Source organism: Macrotis lagotis, chromosome 1 (genome assembly GCF_037893015.1).
Source record: "Macrotis lagotis isolate mMagLag1 chromosome 1, bilby.v1.9.chrom.fasta, whole genome shotgun sequence".
NCBI classification, from domain to species: Eukaryota; Metazoa; Chordata; class Mammalia; order Peramelemorphia; family Peramelidae; genus Macrotis; species Macrotis lagotis.
In genome coordinates, this window is record NC_133658.1 from 669932479 (window position 1) to 669952178 (window position 19700).

Genomic DNA, 19700 nt, shown 5'->3' on the forward strand with positions numbered 1-19700 from the left:
ACCAGATTTGAAGTCAGGTACTCCTGACTCCAGGGCCAATACTCTATCCTCTGCACCACCTAACCACCCCTCCAATTACAGTAAAGATAGTTTTCAACATTCATTTTTGCAAGATTTTGAGTTCCAATTTTTTTCTACCTCCTATTCTCCCCCCTCTCCCTAAGAGTACAAGTAATCTTTTATTTTAGGGAGGGGGCTTGCAAGGCAATGGGGTTAAGTGGCTTGCCCATGGGGGTAAGTGGCTTGCGAGAACAAGTAATCTTATATTGGTTATAAATGTGCAATCATATTGAACATATTTTCTTATTAAGTTAGGCTGTGAAAGAAGAATCAGAACAAAAGTAAAAAAAAGAATAAACAAAAATCAAATTTAAAATAGTAAAAATTCTATGTTTCATATTGCATCCAGATTCATACTTTTTTCTTGACTGTGGATAACATTTTTTACATGTCTTTTAGAATTGTCTTTGATTACTATATTGATGAAATGAAGAAATCCAACATAGTTGATCATAATCCAATTTTTCTATTACATTATACTATGTTTTCTTGGTTCTGCTCACTTTGCTCAATATTTGTTCATGCAAATCTTTCCATCCTTCACCAAAATTCAAGTACTGATGATTTCTTACAGAAAAATAGGACACCATCACATTCATATACCATAACTTGTTTAGCCATTCTACAATTGATGGGTATTCTCTCAATTTACAATTCTATGCCCTACAAAAAAGAGTTGCTATAAGGATCTTTTGTACATGTGAATCCTTTTGCTGGGAAAGACACTTAACCCTTACCTTAGTTTCCTCAACTGCAAAATGGGCATTATAATAGCACTTCTATTTCAGGTTTGTTATGAGAGTCAAATAAGATAATATCTCTTAAGGGCTTGCCCATTGACTGGGACTGAATAAATTCTTAATAAAGGCTAGTTTCTTTTGTATATGGTTTTATGTGTATAATCGTAGTCATGGTCAGAGACAGACAAAAAGGCATAGAGCAAGAGAGAGAAAGAGAAGAGAGAGAAAGAGAGGTAAGGGGAGGGAGAGGGAAAGGGAGAGAAATTGTCATGTCTAGATAATTGGTTTGGGAAAGGGGTAATCAAATAACTTTTGGAGAATAACAATAGTTGTTAATTTGCAGAATATGAAGTTAAAACAAGAAGCATATGAAGGGAAGAGACCAAGCCCTGCTAAGCATAAGAAAGGCACAGACTGATAATTAGAGAGATCAATTGAAGCATTGCTGAATCAGTAGAAATGGTAAGAGAAGGAACTTGAGTGCAGACCAGTTCTATTAAGTTAGAATCTGAAACTGAAACCAAGCAGAAAGTCAAGGAAAATTGAAACAATCTGGGAGCAGAGGATCTCACTGATTAACAGGGTTTCCATGATAGAGCTATGCACATATCTCAATACTGCCAAATATGCCAAATGAATACACAGACCAGGTCTTCTTTATTTTGGGGGGTCCTTGACAACATCTAGACCAGTTCTGGTTACTAAGACTTTGCTGCATGCCTGGCTGACAGATAATGTTGGAAGATCTAAAAAGATAAAAACAAAATGGATCTGAAATTGTCTTTATTATTCCTGGGACTAAAAGACAAGAAGAAGAAGAAACAAGGATGACAGAGAATTTAAAAACTTTACTCTATGTGTTAAATTCAACTCATTTCACCCAAGATACTAAACAGTGGTTAAGGTAATATGAAATTGTAAATGGTGAGCCAATCTCAAAAACAGGAAGACTTGGTTCTCTGACACATAATGGTATGTGACCCTTAAATTTTCAAGTAATGGGCAATTTGTTAATTCTATTAACAAATTGCCCATTATTTGACCTTTTCAGTGAGAGAATTTGATAATCTTGCAATTTCCTAAAGAAGAGTGTGCTGGAGTTGGCTCTTCTTGTTAAATTTTCAATGTGAGCATTTACATCTTAGAAACTGACAATCACTACAAATCAGGGCTGGATTTATTGCTCCATTTGTTTTCTAGATTTAATAAAATGTTATTGTACTCTTGAGAGTTCATTTGTTAAATATTTGCCAACAGACTCTCTTTTGCTTCATGAACAATGCTTAAGCTTGGTAGGATTACAGTAGAAGACTCAGAGAATTGAGAGTGGTTATCTGGTGTCTGGAGACTAAGCAAAATAATAGATTCAATTTTCCTTTAAAATAAATATTTACTTGTTTTTCTAACTACATACAATGGTAATTTTTACTAATCTTTCTTTTGCAAGGCTCTGAGTTTTATAATTTTTCTCCCTCCTTCCAATTCTTCCTCCTTCTGCTGACAGAAAGTATTCTGATAAAGTTCCTCCATATGATACTTTAAGTATTCTATGCTTTATATCCATTATATCATTTGAACTATACAACACTCTTGACTATGCCAGTCAAGAAATCATTATTTAGCTCCAATTCTCCTAACAAATGATACCAAAAACAAACCTGAGTTTTCTACCTCTCCCTTAACCTTCCTGGTTTTTGATAACTGTTGGAATAGATCTAAAAAATTTGAATATAATTAATTCTGATTGTTGATCAAAATAACTATAAGATACTATAAATACAATTTTGAAACCAAAGTATGTCCTTACATGAACATACATTAAGAATTAGACTTGTCTCACATTTATATAGTGCTTTTTAATTAAGAAAGTGTTTTCCTCAGGACAATCCTGTGAGGTAGGTAATGTAAATGTCATGATCGTTTTTACCTGTAAATAAATTGTGTTTCTGAGAGAAAAAGTCACTTGCCACAATAATAAATCTTGGACACAATATTCAAATCCAAGTATTCTGGCTCAAACTGCAAATGCTTTTTACCTCTGCATCATTCAATCTCTTTGCATGATAAAGCATTAGTTATTTACAATAATTTGTATATGAGTTCCATTTTGAAGAAAGAAATCTTATCTATTAATTTGCAAAAGGCAGAAAGTATCAAAAGAAATTATAAGACACTAGTAATTGCAAAGTTAACGTGCCATTTTCCTGGGGATATGGTGCAGGGGAAGATGTAGATTTGCCCAGTGTCAATTCAGAGAATTGGATAAGACTTTATAAAGTGGAGAAACTGATTTTAAGTTATTTCTTCATAATCACAGAGTAAATGGCAAAGATAGGCCTAGAATTTAAATCTCAGATTCCTCTGGTTCAAACCTTTTTTCTAGGAAACCACTGTTTCTGCTTCATCAATTACAATCTGTCAGCTGCAATCTGAAGGGATTTTGTAATGACACATTGAAGCAATTTCAAACTTTGTGAAAAGCTGTAAAAGGGTAAAGAATAAATCTGATGACAGGAAGTATTACAAAGTGTAATCATTTATTCTGAGCAAAGATTTAAGGCAGCCTGTGCTGCCAGGGAGCAGAGGTGTTCAAAATGTAGGTCTCTACAAACTGAACAAAAGACAATTTTCCTGGATCTGCAATAAGTCACATGCTAGTCACACATCAGCTTCCATCATACTTCAGTGGTACCCTAACATTTTCAAAACAGGAATTTTTCAAATTTTCAAAACATCAAAATTGTTTGAAGTTGACAATAGTAACTTTAAAAAGGACTGGTGTTTCTAACACCAATTTTCACTGCAAGCTTGATTCTAGCAATATAGAACTTCAAGTTAGGAAGTAACTATGTTACTTAAAACCAGCACCTTGTCCTTAAAGAAAATTTTTCTTCATCAGTTGCAATCACCAAGAATAGTCCTAGCAGTGCTAAAGTTGACAAAGTTGACAAAGACCTACAGACAAATTTTAGCAAATATGTTAGACATACATTAAAATAATGTCCATGGAAATTAAATTACAAATATCTTAAAAGTTTTGAAATGCATCAATGAAGAATAAAAAAGAGTTTAACTGATTGGACATTCTTTCATTTTCCAGTATGAATTTTCAAATCATTAGGTCATAAATTATAAAATATTAGAGCAGCAATATACCTAGAGATCCAGAATTCCAATTGTTTCACTTTCCTAGTAAAGAAAGTGAGTACCATAAAAGTAAAATGACTTGCCTAAGGGGTTTGTCTTGGACCTATCACCAGGTCTCTTAATGTCTAACCCTGTGTTTTCTCCAATACACCATGCTGTATCATTTTATCTCAACAGAAAATGAAGGGCCAAGGAAAATTTTACTGACATCATGTCTTCAAGAATGGTTGAAAAAGCACTTATCCCAAACTTAATCTAGATAGAAGCATTTATTAATTATACATTTTTATTTTGGGTGAGAGGAAGGAAAAAAAGATGAGATTCAAATCTGTGTTCTCTGAGCTCAACTCCTGTCTTTTACACATACAAAGTGCATTATGCAGCAAAGTGTAGCAAATTATGTAACTTATTAATGTCCCCATCTACTCTCTAATATAAAGTATCAGTTGTCAATCCTAGTGAAGAGACTTTCTACATTCCAGGTTTCTTGTACTGACGAAAGAGCAAAGCCAGTCTCTACTCCATACCTCCTCTCTAAAATATTATGCTTTGTTGACAATGCTAACTTTTAAGTTTCTTATTGCATTTTGCCCTTTCAGAAAGAAGGGGAAAATCAGTTTTAGGCACACTACATTCCTGGATAAATGGATTTGTCAAAGAAGAAAGGCAAGCCCCCTCTGCCAGTTGCCAGACAAAACTTGCCATTTGCAGTACCTTTATAATCCAACCCCCTTTCCAGTTTTCAAACTACACACTTTCTAATTCTTTGAGAAGAGGTAAGTACCATGAGACTGAAGTCCTAAATGATATTTATAACTTCCATGACCTCACTCTGTAGTGATAAACTACATCATACCCTTCCCTTCCCAATTTCCAGTTGCTATTATTATGTTTTCTATTCCAAATAGTTCATTCCTTATTCTTTATCCTAAATCAACCCTCACATTCCCAACAACCCATTCTAAACCATTCCAGCACTTCCACTGTGATGTTTAGAAAGTTTCTCCATAGGTAACATTTGCTCTCCCTTTAAACCTGTCGTTCTTCTGATGTCACAAATTCCTTAATTATTCTTTCAAGAGCTAGTTGTACTTTTATTCATACTCCAGATCAAAGTCAACTCAATACCATTTACTTAACTCAGTAACTTCTTATTTCAAGAAGTTTGTTTCAAGATCCATCAGTTAATATTTATCACCAAAGAAAAATCCAAATAGTTGTTATTTACCTGGCTCCAGCACATTCTCTGACTTTCCTCAATGAGTTCAGTACCTGGCTCAAAGTCTTTCTTTCCTCCCAAAATCTTGTCCTTAAACCCAAGGATTTTAATATACATTTCAAGCCAATTTATTTATTCAAGTAATCTCTTATCTACTATTTCTCACAATTTTATCTATGCAAAGAAATAAAAATGCCATCACTCACAAGGGTTCCCCTTCCATGTTCATAAACTTAAGTTCCTTTATCTGATCACAATCTCTTGTCATTAGATATCTCCTTCTGCTTTACAAAAATACTAGTCTTCATTTTCACCACAACTTTGAATCTCCTTTACCCTTCAGTTTCCCACTCCTCCCAAGGAAATCACTACTACACTAGCTAATCATTCTGTCATCATCTGAAATCCTTGATGTATCAATTCAGCACTGCATGATTCTCTTCTTTCTAGTCCCTCAGAACCTATCCTAGACAAGTCTCAAAACTAAATGATTTAAATTATCCAGAGCCTTCATTGTACTAGGGTGCTACAGAGCAAAGCTGTAGTAAATCATGAAAAAATGCTGAGTTGATCTACTATATGTTAAAGAACTCATTGCAGCATCTCAGTTCTTTTACACTTTGCTCCTAGTTTATCATATCATTATCACAGTACTTTTTCCTAAAATTTTCATTCTTGTAATCTCACATCATTCAAATGTCTTCAGCCATTTCCTCCTTCACTCCTCCCTTGCATGAAGAAATAGCTCTTCTCTTTATCCAGGCAGATCCTGGGTACATATGCAGAAAATCCAGTTCCATATCATCTTCTACAACAGCTTGTCCTTGCTAATCTTCATTCTCACCTTATCTACTACTTTTTTTCTGCTGTTTGGGAAAAAAAAAAACACCTCAAGTATCCTCAAAAATGCTACACTGATTCATTTATTTCCACTATCCTCCCATATTCCTTCCCTTTTATGACTTAACTCCTGGGGAAGGCCATCGATAAGAGGTGCCTCTATTTATTTATTTATTTACTTGCTTACTTATTTATCTATTTATTTACTTATTTATTTATTTCTGAAGCGGTTCTTAACTCTCCACCATGTGACTTCTGATCTCATAATTCAAGACTGCTGCAAGATTATTGTCTTCAAAATTACCAAAGATCTCTAAATTAATAAATGTAATGACATTTTTCAACCCTCATCCTCTTTATAGTCTTTGATATATCTTCTCCTTAAAACTCTCTTCTATGTTGTATACTCTCTTTAAAACTGCATTCCTTATTCTCCTTTTCTAGATGTACATATCCAAAACATGCCTTCTAACCATAGGTGTTTCACCGTATTCTGTCCTGGGCCACCTTTCTTTCTTCATCTATACTTTCTCTTGGCAATCTCATCAGCAATGAAGAACTCAATTATTGACTCTATGGTAGTGATACCAATAACTGTTATCCAGTATTAAACTTTCTTCTAACCTCTGGTGTTATATCTCTGGTTGCTTACTGGACACGCAAATTGGAAGTCTTATAGACATTTTTAAGTGAACCAGTCCAAAACTGAATTCAATTTTCCTCTAACATCATCTCTTCTTCCTTATTTTCAAGGATTATTCTGATTCTTTAGATATATCTATCTATATCCATAAATAGATATAGATAGTTATCGAGAGAGAGGCAGAGAGACAGAGAAAGAGAGAGACGGAGATAGAGACATAGTCATTCAGTCTCTTACAATTACTATCAAGGTGTCATTCTAAACTTCTAACTCTATTTTACTCTTACAAATTCAATTTTTTTTGCTGAGTCCTCTCAATTCTACCTTTTTTACATACCCTTCTGTCCAGTGGCATTGCTGTACCCAGGCCTTCCTCATGTAATATGGACTACTGTGATAGTTTTTTATTTGATTACCCTGCATCAAGTCTCTCCCATCTATCTTCCATTCAGCTGTCAAACTGATCTTCCTAAAGTGCAAGTGCTACTTTGCCAACTGCAACCCTTTCAATAAACTTTAATGTCTCTCTTCATTGACAACTCTCGACCTCACTGCCTTCCTTAGATCACCAGCTAAAACTGATGGAAGTTTTTATCTGCAGAAAAAATAAGGATTGGGGCAGCTAGGTGATGCAGTGGACAGAGCACTGGCCCTGGAGTCAGGAGTACCTGAGTTCAAATGCGACATCGAACACTTAATATTTACCTAGTTATGTGCCCTTAGGCAAGCCACTTAACCCCATTGACTTACAAAAAAAAACCCTTAAAAAAAAAAGAATAAAGATCAGAGAAGACCTGAAATTAATACTACATATTTCTTGCTTAAAGCCAACATAAATAATGGAAAGAACTCTGACTTAATGCAATTAAATATTTTAAGAAGAGTCACATAGGGGCAGCTAGGTGGCATAGTGGATAAAGCACCGGCCTTGGAGTCAGGAGTACCTGGGTTCAAATCCAGTCTCAGAAACTTAATAATTACCTAGCTGTGTGGCCTTGGGCAAGCCACTTAACCCCGTTTGCCTTGCAAAAACCTAAAAAAAAAAGAGACACATTATATCATTTAATATATTAGCATATATTAATTAATCTTCTGTAATGCATCCTATTATCTGATACCAGCATCATGAGGGAATTCTGCCACAAACTGATGTCAAAATGTTTTCTAAATGCTAAGTGATATTAAACTCAATAGTTTCTTAAAAGATGCCCACCCAAAAAACTAATTATGATCATACCTTTATTTAAAAAGTCTTGATCACTCTTAATGCTAATGTCTTTACTGAGACTAGCCCCAATATTTTCCCTGTATATATATATATATATATATATATGTATATATATATACATATATATATATATGTGTGTGTGTGTAATGTCTTCAAACAGTTGTTTAAACATTGTCTTCTCTGTCAGACTATGAACTCCTTAAGAATAGGATCTGTTTTTTGCTTTTCTTTGTAGCACTCTGTATAGTATCTGGCTCAAGTAGATGCTCAATAATATTTATTGATTCACAGTGTCATTTTTATTTACAACTAGATTTTGATTTTGTATTTAAATGTTATACTGTTATTGGAATAGAACACTGTTAAGGAAATACCATGCCAAAATCACAGAAAGAACACACACTATCATGCAAATATCTCATCATTGTCAAAACCAGGATATTATAGAATATAACAGCAATATCTCAGAAATATTACAGCATTGTAATACCATAACCTGGGAATTACATGTTGATATGATGGAATTATATCATTCTCATCCTGGTGACATGAAAGTGCCTTGAAAATGTTTTAGAACTAGCACCACTAATATAGGAAACCCCACCAATATCAGGTCATTATCATGACAATAAGACAAGAATACCATGTTAATATCACACCATTATCACATGTATATAATGAAATCACACCACATGTCATGCTGATGTACTATGGTAATGACAGACACATCAACTTCATGACAGTGTCACACAAAAACCACACCATTGTCATTCCAATATCACTCTGTTGTTATGCCAACAGCACACCAATATCACATAAATACCATGGCAATATAATAATAACATATCAATATTGCACCAGTATGATGCCAAAATCACGCTGATATCATGCCAATATCACACCAATATCACAATATTTTTTTATTTTCCACAACTTTTGTCCATCTACTTTCTTCTTTTAGTGCTTTTGAGATATCTTTATGTTATCCTTTCTTTAAATTCATTTTTACTCCTGTTGCTACTTAATGTTCTGTGAGGCACTTATGTTCACAACCTTTCCACAAAGTTTCCCATAACATTGTATAAATTGTATTTATATGACTTTTTCAACTTTGTTGCCATTGTGAATCACATCTCTTCATTGGTCAGAGAGACAATGTTTGTTGACTGAAGGAATCTTCAGGCTCTTTTGGTCTCTTTATTAGAGCTTTTGATTCTAAACAGTTACATTTTCATATGGAATGTGGGTAGTCACGTCACGTCTATCTGAAAATATACATAAATACCAATCCTGGTGCTGAAATTTCTGGAAGAGAGGAATGAGGGCATGGAGGAGAATGTGGACCAAGCTTATAAAATGTTAGTATTGAATAATTTTTCATTTGGGTTTGTGCTTGGGGAAGAATAATGATACACAATGTCTTCTATGTGAGCTATTCTTAGGATGAATACTTTTCAAATTAATTTAGAGCCCCTTAATATGGGTATGAATTAATAGATGCTATTTATGATGGCAGAAAGGAACATGGTCAAAATAAAGAAACATGTTCTGGATTTAAGTTGCTTATTTTTTCTCTATGTTTTCTCTTTGTCTTTGTCTTTGTCTGCCTTTTTTCTTTTCTCTCTCTCTTGCTCTTTCTTTTAGCCTCTCTCTGTTTCTCTGTTTCTCTCTCATTCTCTCAGTTTTACTGACGTATTATTTTATATTGCAAATATTTTCAGTTATCCTGTATCATGGAAGCGCTTTTATAACAAAGTTAAACAAGTAAGTAAGCCTAATAATATAATTACCTCATTTGAAAATGCATTTAACATTTTATATCTCTGTTTGCTCTCCCTCCCACTTTCACTCCTTTGAGAAAAAAAATTTCTTATAATAGATATGCAAATTCAAGAAAACAAATTCTCTCAAAGGATATATATATATATATATATATATATATATATATATATAATATATAAATACTTAGCTCATTATGTACCCTAATTCTATCACCTCTTTAGTGTTTTTTTTAATGTGCCCATTAAATGAATGGAATGATCTTCTGCAATTATGATAGATCATTTTATTGATCAGAGTTCTTACAAACATGAAAACGGCAATTTTTTAATGTTTGGTCAGTTAGATTTTGTCCTTCAATATTGAAGATAATGAATTCATTATATTAAAGATGAGTTGCAGTATGTCCATCTGTGGCTGATCAGATCAATATGAGTTCAAAATTATCTAATACAGGTTGGGCACAAATAATTCATGTGAATACTTGAGGTAGTTACTCTAAACTAATGTATCTCATGTTTTCTTTGAGCTGCCCTTTGCCAGTGTCTACCACACTGCATAATCAATTCTGAATTTCTTAACAGAGAGCTTCAGGTTATGCTTGTATTACTTCATCTAATGCACTGGTCCTACGTAAGCTCTCCATAAAATCATCTTTTTGGCAAGTGTACAACTAGCATTTGAACAAAAAGGCCAGCCCATCATAGTTGCTCTCTGTAGTAATGCTTGAATGCTTGTCCATAACAGGTCTTCAAGGTTGTCCTAGCTCTCTGAACTGCTGAGAGGAGCTGCTTCCATCAGAGTTGATCATCTCACAATGTTGTTGCTAATATGCACCTTGTTCTTCTCCCTTCATTCAGCATAAGATCATATAATTCCTTCCATATTTCTCTAGAATTCTATGTTTTATGGTTTCTTTTAGGAAAAAATAGTTTTCCATCATATTCATGAAGCATAACTTATTTAACCATTCCCCAATTGATGGGCATCCCCTCAATTTCCAATTCTTTGCCACTTCAAAAAAGAACATGTAAGTCTTTTCCCATTTTTTGTGATTTCTTCTGGGTATAAGTCTAGAAATGGAATTGTTGGGTCAAAGGGCATGAACAGTTTTATTGCTCTTTGCACATAGTTCCATATTGTTTTCCAGAAAGGTTGGATCTATTCACAACTCTGCAAAGAATTAATGTCCCAATCCCAACACAACCTCTCCACTTTGATCATTTTCCCTTTTTCTCATCTTAATCAATCTGGTAGATGTGAGATGATACTTCAGAATTGTTTTAATTTGCATTTCTCTAATCAATAATGTTTTGGAGGATTTTTTCATATGACTACATATAGCTTTGATTTCTTCATTTAAAAACTACCTACTCATATCCTGTGACCATTTATCAATTGGGGGATGACTTGCAACCTTATAAATCTGATGCAATTCTCTATATATTTTAGAATTGATACCTTTATCACAGCTCCCACTTGAGATTATTTCCCAGCTTTGTGTTTTCCTTCTAATTTTGGCAGCACTGATTTTATTAGTACAAAACTTCTTAATTTAACAGAATAAAAATCATTCATTTTGTAGTTTATAATGTATTCTGTTTCTTGATTGGTTATAAAGTCATCTCCTTTCCATAGATAAGATATAGAGAGTACTTCTTGGTCTATTAGTTAATCCATGATGTCGCCTTTTATGTCTAAATCCTGTACCCATTTTGACTTTATTTTAGTATAGGGATTTGAGATGTGGGTCTATGCCTAGTTTTTGCCATACTATTTTCTAGTTTTCTCAATCATTTTTGTCAAATAGTGAGTACTTATCCAGAAGTTAATGTCTTTGTGTTCATAAAACAGATTATTATAGTCATTTACTGTTTCTGTTGAACTTATCCTAATCCACTGATCCATTACTCTATTTCTTAACCAGTATCAGGCAGTTTTGATAATTGCTACTTTATAGTATAGTTTTAGATCTGGTAGAGCCCCTTTACATTTTTTTTCATCAGTTCCCTTGCCATTCTTGACATTTTGCTGCTTCAAATGAATTTTGTTAGTATTTTTTTCTAGCTCTGTTAAATAGTTATTTGGTAGTTTGATTGGTATGGAACTAAATAAGTAATTTAATTTAGGTAGAATTGCCATTTTATTGCATTAGCTCACCCTAACTATATGCAATCGTCATTTTTCCAATTATTTAGATCTGACTTTATATGGGTGAGAAGTGCTTTATAATTGGTTTTCATGCAGTTTCTCGGTTTCTTTTGGGAGGTAGATTCCCAAGTATTTAGTGTTGTCTACTCTTACTTTAAATGGAATTTCTCTATCTTTTGCTATTGGGCTTCATTGTTCATATATAGAAATGCTGATGATTTATGTGGAGCTATTTTTATCCTTCTACTTTGCTGAATTTGTTAATTGTTTCAAGGAGTTTTGGGATGATTTTCTCAGGTTCCCTAAGCATAGTATCTTATCATCTTCAAAGAGTGAAAGCTTTGGTTCCTTATTGCCTATTTTGATTCCTTCAATTTATTTTTCTTCTCTTATTGCTAAAGCTAACATTTGCAAAACTATATTGAATAGTATTGGCAATAACAGGCATCCTTGTTTCACCCCTGATCTTAATGAAAATGCTCCAATTTCATTCCCATTACATAAAAATACTTGTTGATGGTTTTAGATAGATACTATTTATTATATTAAGGAAAACTCCATTTATTCCTAAACTTTTTAAAGTTTTTAATAGGACTGTATGTTGTATTTTATTAAAGGCTTTTTCAGCATCTATTGAGATAATTTTATGATTTCTATTTGTTTTGCTATTGATATGTTCAATATTGTTCAGTGTTTTCCTAATATTGAACCATACCTGTCTATCTGGTATAAATCTTACCTGATCATGGTGTATTATCCTAGTAATAACTTGCTGTAATCACATTACTAAAATTTTATTTAAGATTTTTTCATTCATATCCATTATGGAGATTGGTCTATAATTTTCTTTGTTTTGGCTTCTTCTAGTTTAGGTATTAGTATCTTGTTGGTATCATAAAAGGAATTTGGAAGAACTCCTCCTATTTTTAAATAGTTTATGTGGAATAGGAATTAATTGTTCTTTAAATGTTTGGTAGAATTCACTGGTAAATCTATCTGGACCTTAGGCTTTTTCTTTCCTTTTTTTTTTTTTAGTTTTTTTTTCAAGGCAAATGGGGTTAAAATGGTTTGTCCAAGGCCACACAGCTAGGTAATTATTAAATGTCTGAGGCTGGATTTGAACTCAGGATACTCCTGACTCTAGGGCGGGTGTTGCAACCACTGCGTCACCTAGCTGCCCCTAGGCTTTTTCTTAGGGAGTCTATTGATGGTTTCTTCAATTTCTTTTTCTGAAACTGAGTTATTTAAGTATGTTATTTTCTCTTCTGTTAATCTGGGAAGTTTGTATTTTTAAAAATGATACACCTACTTCATTCAGGTTGTCAAATTTATTGACAAATAGGAAAAGTACCCCTGTATTATCTTTTTAATTACATCCTCATTGGTTGTTAATTCAGCTTTTTCATTTTTTATACTGGTAATTTGGTTGTCTTCTTTCTTTTTTTAATCAGATTAACCAAAGGTTTATCCATTTATTGTCTTTTTTATGAAATCAACTCAGTTTTACTTATGAGATCAATGTCTTTCTTGCTTCCAATTTTATTAATCTCTCCCTTGATTTTCAGTATTTCTAATTTGGTATTTAATTGGGGATCTTTAATTTGTTCTTTTTCTACTATTTTTAGTTGCATGCCCAATTCATTAATCTTTTCTTTGTCTATTTTTTACATACAAGCATTTAAAGATATAAAGTTTCCCCTCAAAACTGCCTTGCATACTTCAAATAAATTTTGGAATGATGTCTCATCATTATCATTTTCTTGGATATATTTATTGATTATTTCTATGATCTGTTCTTTGATCCACTCATTATTTAAAATTTAGTTTAGTTTCTAATTTCTTTTTAGTTTCTCTTTCTGTGACCCTATATTAAATATAATTTTTATTGAATCATGATCTGAGAAGAATCCATTCATTATTTCTACTTTTCTGCATTTGATTAAGAGGTTTTTATGCCCTAGTACATGATCAATTTTGGTATGCCTATAAATTTGATAACCTGAATGAAGTGGATGAATATCTATAAAAATACAAACTTGGCAGTCTGCCAGTAGATTCAGCAGCACAATTTTTATTCACTTTTGCAAACTGGATCACTTTTGACTTGAATTCAGCACTGTATGAAATTTTTTTTTCTGAGCCATTACTAGGCAGAATGTGGCAAAACATAACCTAATATAGCAGTAACAAATGCTAAAAAATAAGTGAAACCCAGCAATTCCAATTATAGCTCTCTAGCCAGAAGAAATTATAAAAAAAATAGGAAAAATCCTTTGTGTTCCAAAATATTCATAGCAGCTCTTTTTTTGTAGTGGCAAAGAATTGGAAATTGACAGGATATTTATCAACTGGGGAATAGCTAAACAAATAAAGGTACATGAAAACTCTGGGTTGTTACTATTCTATAAGAAACCTTAGGTTGAACTCTAGAAGCATAGAATGACTTACAGGATCTGATGTTGAGTAAAGGGAGCAGAAACAAGAGGACAATGTACACATTAACAACACCACTGTGTGATGATCAACCTTGATGGAATCATCTCCTCTCAGCAGTTCAAAGAACTAAGACAACTGTATTCGAAAGACTATGGAGAATGTCAGCCCCATCCAGGGGTAAAACAAAACAAAACAAAACAAAACAAAAAACCCTTCAGAATTTGATGAAAACTTTATAAAATTTATCTTTTATGTATCTCTTTCCCTTTGTTTTAATTTTTCATATGGAAAATGACTAATCTGTAAATGTGTTTATCAAATATATATATATATATATATATATATATATATATAATGTTAAACTGGTTGTTCGTTGCTGAGGGGAAGGGGAGAGGAGGAAGGGTGGGTGGAAATGTTGTAACTTAAAAATATATATGTGCATATGGATGAAAAAATCAATCAATTAATTAATTAAAAAGAAACAATAAGCACAAAGACAACAAGCACCAAAAATCAGGAAATGTAAGTAAAAAATTCACAACAACTATATAAGATGCTCCCAGTTTTTAGAGCCCACATTTTTCAAAAAAGGGTACATCTTATACATGGGGGAAATATAGTAGTGTTCTTTTAAAATGAAGCAGGGGCAGGTAGATGATGCAATGTACAGAGCAACCAGTCCTGGAGGCAGGAGGCCCTGAGTTCAAATTTAACATCAGATAATATGTTACCTTGGGCAGGTCACTTAACTCTGCCTACAAAAAGAAAAACAGCTAAGAAAAGGGACTTCTTGTCACATGCTCAATCAGACAGAGGCACTTTTTTCCTTTCATGAAGATTTAGAGTATCTCTCCAAGATAGGAATACTATACAAAAGGAAAAAAAACAACCTCACCTGTCTTCATCTTCTAAGACACATGAAGAAAAGCTTGAAACAGGAAAAAAAGGCTAATCCTTAAACCTTCATAGTTCTTCACTTGATTGTCAGTTTCCCACTCACTACCATGACCTGGCATAATTGCATGAAGGAATTGACAGGATTGCAAAAGAATACCATTTTCTATACTTCTATAACAAAAGGGGGGGAAACATAGCAAGTATTGTTTCAACATTTAGCTATAAAAATAAAAACTTTATTTAAAAAGCTAGTCATAACAAGACACATTAGCAAAGTAGCTCTTGTTTCGATGATAAATTATCAAATTGGACAATTATGGGCTAATCAACAATACCATATTAATATCATCAAATTATCTTACCTGTAGTAGGAAAAATATTTGATATTTTTATTATTAGGTGCCATGTGCTTTTAAGTTTAAACTATATTGCTATAGGAGAATTTGGAAACCATTTCCTAAAGGTATTTTTGGATACAATAGGATAATATTCAAGGGATGGTAAAGATGAATGACTAAAACTCTTTCATCATTAGTATAGCCAATTCAGTGGAAGAATGATGGGATGGGCATGGGGGGCTGTGAACATCTGAAAAGTCATGACTCACTCTGAAAATGTATGCCACATTAAGACTATGATTTCATTCAATTCTAATGATTAAAATTACTCTGACTACATTACTTTTATCAATATCAGAAATAAAAGGTGAATAAAGAGAAATATTTGACATATTTATGAACATGTGAAATTTATAAATTTCTATAAATATAGATTTATTTCAAAGACATTGGTCACTAAGTTTAAGGAATATTTTAAGTTATCACTGTTACATGCAACTAATTAGGGAGCAAATTAATTCTTATTCACCATTGGATCTCCAATAGAATGAAGAATTATACAGTAAATTCTGGATTTGGAGTCAGAGGACTTGGGTTTGAATCCCCTTCAAGGCTCTACTACTTATTGTATGGCCTGAGACTCATTTAGTCTCTTTAAATTTGTTTCTTCATCTATACAGAGATCCTTTTCATAATTCAATCATTCTTCAATAACTTCAAGATTAAAAGTTTAATAATGAAACCATGAAAATCCATTTCAACAAGCAATGGAGGAACAAAAAGAAACATGAATTGGGAACCAATTTTTATAACTACTATTTCTGACAAAGGACTCATTTCTAAAATATAAAGAGAACTGAGTCAAATTAAAAAAAACAAGCCATTCCCCAATTGAAAAATGATCAAATGATATGCAGAGGCAATTTACAAATGAAGAAATCAAAGCGATCCATAGTCATATGAAAAATTGCTCTAAATCATCACTTATTAGAGAAATGCAAATTAAAGCATCTCTCACACCACTCAGACTGGCCAATATGGCCAGAAAGGACAATAATCAATGCTGGAAAGGATGTGGGACATCTGGGAAACTAATACATTGTTGTTGGAGTTGTGAACTGATCCAACTTTCTGGAGAGCAATTTGAAATTATAGCTAAAGGGCAATAAAAATGAACATACCATTTGATCCAGCAATACCACTACTGGGTCTATACCAATTACCACTACTGGGTCTACCTGAATAGATCATGAAAAAGGGTAAAAACATCACTTGCACAAAAATATTCATAGCAGCCCTGTTTGTGGTAGCAAAGAATTGGAAATTTAGTGAATGTCCTTTATTTGGGGAATGGCTGAACAAATTGTGGTATATGTATGTTATGGAATACTAGAGAAGCTTGGAAAAATTTACATGAACTAATACTGAGCGAAATGAGCAGAACCAGAAGAACACTGTACACCATAACAGCAATATGGGGGTGATAATCAATCTTAATGGACTTACTCATTTCAGCAGTGCAACAATCAGGGGTAATTTGAGGGTATCTTCGATGAAGCGTACTATTTGTATCCAAAGAAAGAATTACGGATTGAGCAAAGATCAAAGACTATTACATTTAATTTTTAAAACGTTATCTTTTTTATGTAATTTTGCTATCTCATATTTTATTTTTTTCCTTTAGGATGTGATTTTTCTCTCAACACATTCAATTTTGATCAATGTGTAGCATGGAAACAATGTAAACATTATCAGACTGGCTTCTGCAGGAGTTGGGGAGGGGAATTGAGTTTAGGGAGAAAATTATAAAATTCAATAAAAGCAAAAATAATAATTAAGAAGAAACATGATTCAATTAAGAAACATTTTGGATTTAAAAATGAATGTAGCTGATGGTCAAACAAAAAAATCCATTAAAATTGATTTTATCTAAAAAAACTTGGGGGAGGTCATGATGTTCTGATGTTTGTCCTCGGTCCTCAAAGAGGTCCACTGAATCAGGGAAGTGACACCATGACAGGCACATGAATTGGATTTGAGTGAGGGGGTGCTGTGCTAAGTCACCAACCTCACTTTCTCCTCCAGAGCCATCTGGGTCTAGTGGCTGGAATCAGGGTGACTGGAGATAACCCTGGATACATGTTAATCAAGGTTAAATGACTTGCCCAAGGTCACAGAGCTAGAAAGTGTCAAGTGTCTGATGCTGGATTCAAATCCAGCCCTCCTGACTCCAAAATTGGTGCTCTGTCCATTAGGGTCCTCATTAGTATAGTGGTGAGTATCTCCACTGGTCAATTGGAAGACCAGCATCCCATTCCCCAACCAAGAGCATTATGGCTTGGGGAGGTAGAGGAAAATGGTGGAGTAAAGGCAAGGATTTATTTGAACTCTCCCTCAAATCCTTCCAAATATCTTTAAATAATGACTCTAAAAAATTCTAGAGTGATAGAATCCGCAAAAATATGGAGTGAAACTATTTTCTAGCCTGAGTCAAGTTAGACGATTGGCAGGAAAGTCTGTTGCATCAGAGTGAGAGTCTAGCTCAGATGTTCCTAGCCCAGACCAATCCCCAGCAAGCCAGGAGCAGGTCTGGAGCCTACTGAATGAGTGGCAGCAGTGGCAGTTTCCAAACATATCAGTCAGATGTCAAAAACAATTTAAAAGATCTGCAGGAAACGACTGTCACAACTGGGTGAGAATGGAGCACAGTCCAGTGCTTGCAGTGCTAGTGCAGACTAGGTCCCAGCAAACCAGAAGAGACCTTGGGAGCTAGTGAATTTACATTGTAGCTGCTTCAATAATTCTTCATTGATAGACAGTGAAGGGATTGATCATAAGGAGTTTACAAGAGATTTGTTAGCATTGAAGCAGCACTCTGTGGTTTTGCCATACTCAGATCTTGGTTACAGTCCTGGGCAGCAGTCCCAGGGTGAGGAGGAGCTGTAGTGTACAAGAGCTAGTGGCTACAATCAAAGAGATGCTGATTTCAGTTCCAAGGCAGCAAAGAGTGCTGTCTCATAGCCCAGAACACAGTACAGGAGAATAGTAAATACGCCACCCTGAAAAAACTAAAAAATTAAAAAGAAATGAGACAATTACAAAAAAATCTTGAAAAATGAGTCAACAGTTTGGTAAAGGAAACACAAATACACACACAAATTGCTGAAGAAAAAAAAACACACCATAATAAACAGACTGATCTCATTGGTAAAAGGTATAAAAAGACAATCGAGAAAAGCATGATTTAAAAGCAAAATAGACCAAATGGGAAAGGAGATTCAAAAAGTTCACTGAAGAAAATATTTTCTTAAACATTAGAATTAAGCAAATGAAAGTTAATGACTATGAGAAATCAAGAAACAATAAAACTAACTCAAAAGTATGGAAAAAAAGAAAACAATGAGAAATACTGGAAAAAACAATTGACCTGCAAAATAGATCCAAGAGAGATAAGTTAAAAATTTTTGGACAGGATCAGAAAAAGAGGGTAAGGCCTAAATACCATCTTTCAAGAAATTTTCAGGGAAAATTGTTCTTTTATTCTAGAGCCAGAGGGAAAAATAAAAATTGAAAGAATCCATTCAAAATCTCCTAAAAGAGACAAAATGAAAACTCCCAAAACTATTATAGCTAAATTCCAGAGTTACTAGATCAAGAAGGAAATATTGCAAACAGCCAGAAAGAAACAATTTAAGTATCATGAAATCCTAGTCAGGATAACACACAATTTAGCAGCTTCTACATTAAGGAACTGAAGGACTTTGGAATGTGATATGATAGAGGACAAAGGAGCTAGGTTTACAACCAAGTCACTTACACAGCAAAAGTAAATTTAATCCTTTAGGGAAAAAAAATGGATATTCAATGAAATAGAGTACTTTGCAGCCTACTTGATTAAAAGACCAGTGCTGAATAGAATATTTGACTTTCAAATACAAGGCTCAAGAGAAACATAAAAAGATAAGCAGAAAAGGTAAATAAGAAACTAAGGATAAATTATTTATATTCCTATATGGTAAAAGGATACTTGTAATTCATGAAAATTTTCTCATTATTGGGGCAGTTATGAGTATATAAATATATATATATATATATATATATACATGTATCTATAATTACATATATATGTAGTGGGGAAGAACACAGGTGTGAGTTGAATATGAAGAGATATCTAAAAAAGTGAAAGGAAAGAGTGAGAGGAATATTCCAGGGGAAAATATAA